This window comes from Terrapene carolina, unplaced genomic scaffold, assembly GCF_002925995.2.
Source record: "Terrapene carolina triunguis isolate 2854851 unplaced genomic scaffold, T_m_triunguis-2.0 Scaffold69, whole genome shotgun sequence".
Lineage (NCBI taxonomy): Eukaryota > Metazoa > Chordata > Testudines > Emydidae > Terrapene > Terrapene triunguis.
Genome location: NW_020664420.1, coordinates 10,839,210 through 10,847,697, shown reverse-complemented (window position 1 = coordinate 10,847,697; position 8,488 = coordinate 10,839,210).

Genomic DNA, 8,488 nt, shown 5'->3' with positions numbered 1-8,488 from the left:
TTCATTCATGTACTCCATTGCAGCATGTGAAAGACAGGTTATTGCAGGGGTGTGAGGATTGTTCTAAGTCTATGATCAAATAGATGTGAGAATGTACCAGCTCTTCAGGAAAAAGGAGGGAAAACAACAAGCATTTCAAGCTTACTTACCAGATGAAAGAGAGAAAGCTGAAGCAAACAGCATCACATTACAAAATGGTCACTTTAGGGTTGCAGCTATCTGTCTGCCAAATTTATAAAACCAGCACTGCTCCCCTCCCTACCCTGTGAAAAATGCATGCTGGAAAGAAGTTCCTGTAACATGATGTGATGGGGTGCTGTTCACCCCATACCAGCCTTAAAAGGGTAATGAGGTTGAGAAGGGAGCCAATTAATGTGAAAGGCTGGACTTGAGGGAGAGGCAGGGTGGAAAGTCTGATTGGAGATGGAGCCCAACTGAGGAGGAGTGGGTGGGGCTGACAAAGACAGGAAGTTGGCAGCTGAAGGGGAAGTAGTCTGTAGTCACTTCCTGGTAGAAGGGAGTTTGGGCTGGTAAACCCAGAGGGTGAGGAGCCAGAAAGTAATGCTGAGAAATAGAAAGGTGTCTAGGGGAAGAACAACATGATCTGGGAGTGAGCAGGGCACCATTGCTAGAGATGAGTCCCAGGTTCCTCTCACTGCTACTAGAGGAGTGGCACAGTCAGGGCAGTGAAGAGAAGGCTGCCATTTTGTATAGTGAGACTTTGATACCCTAGAAGGGGAGGACTATAGTGATCTAACCAGATAGTTGAGTTATGAAGGGGCACCCTGAGTCCCAGAGAAAGAGAGATCATGGGGAGAGGAACTGACAGAAGGGGGTATTGGACCTGTGGAGAGCTAATCTCCAGAGCAACCAGGAGGAGGTGCCCTAGCATTAAGTGGACCCTGTGACACATGGTAATCCTATCCCAGGGGAATAAGTAGCGAGGCAGGAAGGGTCATCCAGGGGTTAGGCGACTGATTTAGGTAAACCTGGGTTTGATTTCCCAAGATTTCTTGTATAACCTTAAGCAACTCACTCTGCCTCAATTCCCTGTATGTAAAATAAGATAACGGTAGCTTTCTTCACAAGGGTGTTGTGAGGATAAATGCATTAAAAATTGTGAGGTAATAGGGACTGTAAGTACCTAAGCTAGGTAGTCAAAGGAAAGTGGGTCTTCTGGATTGTGTGCATGTCCCTTTGACCTGAAAATCTCAAGCAATAAATTCAGCTTCACAATCAGGCTGGAGCAAATAATTCACAACAAAGTGTGCCTTAGTTTAGCCTCTCTTCCCACTTGTGGAATGCCCCACCTTATCTGTGACTGGGATTTATTTAACAAGGTCTCTTGAACTTGTCACTGCATGTATTGAGTGTGAATCTTGAGCCCAGTTGCTTAGTTATGACTTGTGAAATAAGGCAAGTGATATTGTCCCTTGACTGGATGAGTGCACCGGCACTTACAGCACCAACACCTGTCTGCACATTTGGTTTATGGGAATGGCCTCCTATGCGACTTTGAAATTTGCTTTCACACAAACATTTGCGGTAGTTAAACTTAATGACTCAGCCGCGTGAGGAAAGCGAGCACAAAAAGGATGCATACAAAACTGAAGCATGTTCATTTCAATGTAGTTTGTAGAATTCCCTCAGGGCTCAATTCCAAAAAAACCATCCAGCAACTGAAACAAACTCACATGACAGGAAGGTAGCGGAGGTGTCAGAAGTTGTTTTGTCACAGGACCCATGCCACATCCAGAGTCAGCAGCCCAGTCTGTCAGATTGAGGGCACTTTGCAGAGGGAGGAAAAAACATTTGGAGACAAATAAAAACCTCAAAAGAAAAGTTCCAAAGCTGGTAAAAAGAAAATAACCTAACAGGTCATTGAACAACTAGTGTTTAACCACATTAGGGGATCATCCAAAACCCATTTAAGTCAATAGATTCATTGATTGATTTCAGTGGGCTTTATATCAGACCATTGGGCAATACAGCCTAATCAGTGAACAGGTCCTGTCCAAGGATTTTCCATGGAGCTTGGATGGAATTGTTCTCCCTTTTCTACACTACCAGTAGCTATAAGTGATTCCTACTAAATGCAATGGGAGTTAATGGAACCTGTGATAGAAGGATGGATCCCCACCCCCCAACTTCGCTGTTCTAACTGCTACTGTACCCATTGAGCTACAGGACCTTCCACATTTGGGCAGCGGCTCTAGGCAGGGGCATGGATCCACTAGCCATGCAAAAAAAAAAACCCCAACCTCTCTACACTATCACAGCAGGAGCACCACCCCCAGCCAACCCATAGCTCTGCAATGTGCAAAGGTCTCCGTGCTACCTTCTGAGTCTGCAGAGTGTGCGTGGTGGGGGTTAACAAAAAGGATGTGGACCATAAAGTGAAGTTACCTTTGCAGTAGATGACAGTTCACCAAAGCCTGATAATTTTTCCCTTCCCAGTTAATAATATAGTTTTCCTCTCCTGCATCAATAAGCTGCTAAACCTTCTCCTTTCTCTCCTTTACTTTTTCTTGTGCCTCTAATCCACAACTATGGCATTGCACTGGCTGATTCTATTCACAAATTCTAAAGGATATGACGGGGGAGGGAATAAGCACATATAAAATGAAGGCCATGCTTAATGAAAATGATCCGCCTCTTTCTTTGTTAAGAGAAACCCAGGGGTAAAGGAGGGCTGGTAGTTAGAGTAACAAGCGCTATAGGGCAGAGCTCCAATATTTGTCTTTTCTGCTTCAATTGATAGTCTCAGCTTGGCCTCTCAGGTCAGCAGAAACTCCAGGGTGAAATGCCAGATTGCAATTTCTCTGTCTCCCACTCGCTTCAAGTGAGAATAAAAGCTTTGAACAATTAGCTTGGAGCTGAGGAATTACAATGATACATCTTTGTCCTTGATAAATATTTACAAGTTGGTATAATTGTGATACTGATAATAAGGCACTTAATTCTTTCTATCTTCAGAGCATTTGACAAGCATTTATTAATTCTCACGCCACTTTTGCAAGGTAGGTGGTATTATCCCCATTTCAATCTTGCCCCAGGATTTTTATGAAATTATGGGTCAGCCCCCGCTGCCCCAAATAATCATGAGATTTATTTTTTAAAATGTGAGATTCTTTTTATTTGCCTTCTGGTGTTTGAGCTTTCAGGGTTCACATTTTCATACTTTTCTCCACAACCATAATGAGAAACTTATTTTGTTTTAAATAAAAAGCTGAGATTTTCATGTAAACACCTGACTCCAGGAGCTGAGGCTTTCAGCCAAATATCATAAGACTTACAATAAAATTGAGAGATTTAGCAACACTGCTTTATAGATGTGGAACCCAAAGCCACTCTCCCCCATGCAGCACATAGGCCCATATACACAAAAGCATTTGGGTGCCACGGAGAGCCTCAGAACCCCTGCTTATGATCCCAAAGCTGCTGGGCTTGGGTTAGCCCTAAAGGACATAAACGCTTGCTTATTATAGAATCTTTTTACTTTTTGAAATTAGGATTGTACCTGATTTGTGTCTGTTTATCTGTTTTAACCTTGTAAATAACGTATTTCTTTTTTCTAGCTAATTAACGGTTGGTTGGTTGGTTTGTTTGTTTGTTTGTTTGTTTGTTTGTTTGTTTGTTACAGGCAGTGGTGGATTAGCCACTGGGCCAACAGGGCCCATTCCCAGGTGTCCCAGCCAATTGGGGGGGCCCCAGAAAAATGGGCGTCTCTGTGCCCTGACCCTCTCCATCTGCCCACCTGGCACTCCTGCCAGGGAGCAGGGTCAAGGCGCAGAGGCTTTCCCCACTCCCCAACAGGAGTGCCGGGCAGAGGGGCCAGGCAGGACAAGCCCCCACGCCCTGACCCCATTTCCCTGGCAGGAGTGCCAGGCGGGGGAAGGCCCCCATGCTCCAACCCAGCTCCCCACAGGAGCACCTGGGGAGAGGGCGGGGGGACTCTAGGCGAAAGATGTGGGGAGAGGCCCACACTAGCTCTGGCCCAGGCCCCCACAAACCCCTAATCCATCTCTGGTTACAGGATTGACAACAAGCGTTGTCTCTGGTTTAAGATCTGAACACAATTGACCTGGGGTAAGTGACTGGTCCTTTGGGACAGGCAGTAACCTGAATAATGTGATTTTTGGTGTAAGAGCCCATCTTTCACAAGAGGCAGACATGCCTGAGTGGCAAGACAGATCAGAGTACCCAAGGGGACTGTCTGTGGCTCCCTATAAAGGCTGTTAGTGCCTGAGGAGTTCATACTTGTTAGTTGGTTGGTGAAATCTAAGTATAGACCACACAACCAGTGGAGTTTGTGCCCTGTTTGACAGTCTGCCCTGAAGTTGGCACTCACAGTAGTGAGCAGATAGCATGACAGTGGCAACTTAGTTTCTCCCATTACCTTCCCGTGGCTCACAGATAGATTTCCTAAGGACTGAAATGTTTGGATCTAAGTAAAGTCTTTGGGTTTGATACAGGACTATCAGGGTGAAATTTGATGGCCTGTGATATACAGGAGGTCAAACTGGATGATCTGAGGGTCTCCTCTGGCCTTGAGCTCTATGAAACCTATAACTCATTCACCAGTGGGTTAAAGATCCTCTTCTGTGCACAAAATGAACATCACAGCGCCACCAAGGCAGGCTTAGCTCTTTAGCTGCAGCTGTAAAAGTGCAGGATTTTTAGGGCTGGAGCTCTCCAGTTCAATTCCTGGTGTCTCAGCCTAGAGGGTGTCTGGTGCAAACCCTGGGTACAGGGACAGTTGTGCAGTGCACATATGGAAAGGTTGTCATACCGCTATGAGCAGAACATCTCATGCAATTTGCTACTATTCACATAATGGTCAAGTAACTAACCAATGAGCCAGGCATCTCATTTGTTTAGTTCCTTGTGCATCTATCCTTGTTTGCATTGCTTCTTTGCTTGTGCTATGCTGTGCTTTCTTCACTGTGTCCTGACTACAATCTCATTTCCTCACCTACAGCTCCCGTCACATCCCATGCTTCCTTCTTGCTGCTGATTGCAATTTCCATCCCTATAATACAATATGCAGTACACTGAGAGCTCATGGACCATTAACTCCTCCTAATCTGACTTTAATGATATACCTACCTGCGGGTCCCTCATTAATAGCAGATTTGTTAGCTGGAAGAGGGTTCCAAATCAGCTTGGAGACTGCTGATCCCTGCAGTCACTGGAAGCAGCAAGAACTAACGAGTCTATTTACTCAACGCCCATTTGGTTCTTATTTTTTACCCACGTTTGATTTATTTAATTAATGTTTCTATAGCGATGTGAAGTCTAGTGTTTAGAGCAGCAGACTAGGAGTTAGGACTCCAGAGTTCTTTTCCTAAGTATCCCTCTGTAATTGACTTGCTGTTTGACTTTGGATAACTAATTTATCTCCTGTGCTTCATTCTTTTAAAACATCTTCCTGTAAATGGCAGATAATTTGGGGACTTTCAAAAAGCTTTTGACAAACTCCCTTACAAGAAGCTATTAAGGAAACTAAGTAATCAGTGGGCAACAGATGCAATTAAGTACTTAGTTGTAAAAGTATCAAGAAACATTAACAAACTAGTGAAGACAAATTGGGATCCTGTAGACGGTCATATAAAACTAGTGATACAAATATGGGGCATCCTCACTCCCTGAACCTGTCGGGAAGGTTTAATACAAGAAAAATTATATTGTACCTAGGGTCCTTCATATTTTATGAAGCCTACCTGAATATATCCCTCCATCTTATTTTAGAAAATTTAATGACAGAGCTTTTCTGTGGGGTCCTGGTCAATATTCATGATTGTCACTTAAAAAAATAAAAAAAATAAAAAAATCTACCTCTCTATAGCCAAGGGGAGTTTGGACTGCCAGACCTATAAAAAAAACATGCTTTTATCATGTCACAGATGATACTTGACAATACCTTTATACCATGGGTGGAAACTGAATGGGTATGAATGCATCCAATTCCCTCAGAGGGTCTCTTTGAGCCCTCTTTTTGCATGGTGGGGGAAAATGAGGTGCTAGATTGGTAACAGCACTTCTAGCTAAGAGGTGCTAAATTTCATCCTCTCTGTCACGTACACACACCTATCTGGGGTAATTCAGCCTTGCAAACTAGGGGGGGAAATCCTATCATTTGGAAGTACTGGCTGAGCAAGGTTATCGTATGGCTATCCCAATTAGTCAAGAATGAGGGCTGTGTCTCTTTTCTAACACTAAAGCAATGATGTGACCTGTCACCTTCAGCAGAGTGGAAGTACTTATAACTAAAACACTTGCTAATGTACCAATTTGGTCTCGATGCCCTAGGACTGCCAGAGACCCCAGAGCTACTGGGAAGCTTTGCCCCTTAAAAGAACCCCAATGGTAGAGCATATTATGGAATGTTAAAAATGCTTCTGTAGATCTCAGGCTATGCCTAATACAGCAAAAGATTCTATTCAAAATGTATTGGATGCCGCAGAGGTGGTATAAGGTGGGGGCCTAGTCCTCTGATGGATGTTGGCATTGTAATGAAGAAAAAGGAACCCTGATGCATGTGCTATGGGATTGTCAGACTCCCAAGCAGCTGTGCAAAAGTGAAAATAGTGCTTCAGCAATCAAACTTCAGCTGAAAATTACATCCTAGGTTATATACCTACTACACTGGGTTTAGGTCCACCACAACGACTTTGGTTCTTGAAGGCCGTAAGGATTTCCAAGTGTATGATTTTGGAAAAATGAAGTAAACTTATGCCCAGAATAGAGCAGTGGTATTTGGACCTTTCTGAGTTAGCCTCAAAAGAATCACTTATTGATGTAGAGAAATATAAATTCAGAGAATTTTCCACCCTGTTTCTTGATACATTTGGAAATCGAATGCTGCGATAGCTCGCCCCTAGTCTCCTCCTTCCCTTTTTGGCCTGTGTATATTCTCCCCCACAGAGTTATCCCCACCCTAACATGTTATGTCTGTGTAACACTGTCTGATTTTGTATTGTCAGGTCTTGCAGCTATGACAAGTTATAAAGTTGCATGACTTTATTGGCTGCCCTGTGAAATGTATAGTATTTGGTAACATACAAACTAAGTCATTTACCTTTTTGTATTTTTGTTTAATAAAAAGTTAATCACCAAAAAGTTGTCTTAGGGCAAAAGGTAAAATAGTGTCATGGAAACTGACTAAAAGACCAAAAACAAAGAATAAATGGGCAATTTTCAGTGTTACCAAAGGTTAGCAGTAGAGTTGGTCATAAATTTTCCATCAGAATAACTTTTTCTGACAGAAAATTTCATTTTTGCAAAATTAACACTTGCTCTGGGGAAATATAGACGTTCCCCAAAAAAATTCTGTAAGAAAAATAAATGAAATACTTTGTTTTGAGTTGCTTGACAAATCAATTTTTGTTGTTGTTGAACTGACCTGAAACATTGTTTCAAATCAGTTCAATAAAATATAAAACTACATTTCCCTATCCGTGCATTGCCTTATTGGAATTGCAGATCAGGGCCCCATTCTCTCCTATGGGCAAAGCTACTGGGAGAATGTATCTCTCACAATGCAATGTGGATTTACCTCTGACCAAACCCTGCATGTATATCATGGGAGTCACATGATTCTGGGTGCCTCATGGGAGATATTGAGCAGGTTCCCTGGCCAGACTATGGGCAAATGGGGGCAGCAGACCACTCCTGTAGGAAATGATCACAATGGGACAATGCAGTTGTTTTGAGGTTTTTCAACATTAAAAGCATTTCAGGTAATTTCAATAAACTGATTTTTTTTTTGTAAAATCCAAATGTTCCATTTTGATTGAAAGTGGAAAAACAAAACACCGAGACATTTCTGAGCTGAAGTTTTTCAGAATTTTGGTTTTGTGAAGAATTTCAATTTTTCACCTGAAACTGCAATGAAAGAACATGTTGAATTGTCAGTTTCCCACGGGACAGAAATTCTAAGTTTTGCTCAGTTCTAGCTAGCAATGATTGATTTTTTTTTTAAAAGGCCAAAAGGGACCATCAATATCATAGTCTGACCTCATGTATAATACAGGCCATAAAATGCAGACATTTCTGGGTGATGTAAAGCCCATAATTTCTGTTTGAGCTACAGCTCAATCTTTAAATCAAGACTGAATCTCTTTCTAAAAGACTTAAAGAGATGGAGAATCCATGATGTCCCTAGATAAATTGTTCCAATGTTTAATAATCTTGCTGTTAACCATTTGTTCCTTATTTCTACTGTCAGTTTGTCTAACTTCAGCTTCCAACCACTGCATCTCATCATGCCTTTTTCTGCTAATTAAAGAGCTGTCTATCATCACAAATCTCTTCTCCACGTAGGTTGTTGTGGACAGAGACCATCACCTCTTAAACTGGTCTTCAATAAACCAAATAGATCAAGCTTTAACCGCTATAAGCATGTTTTTCAGACCTCAAATCATTGTTGTAGCTGTTTTCTGACCAGGGCCGGCTCCAGCATTTCTGCCGCCCCAAGCAAAAAAAA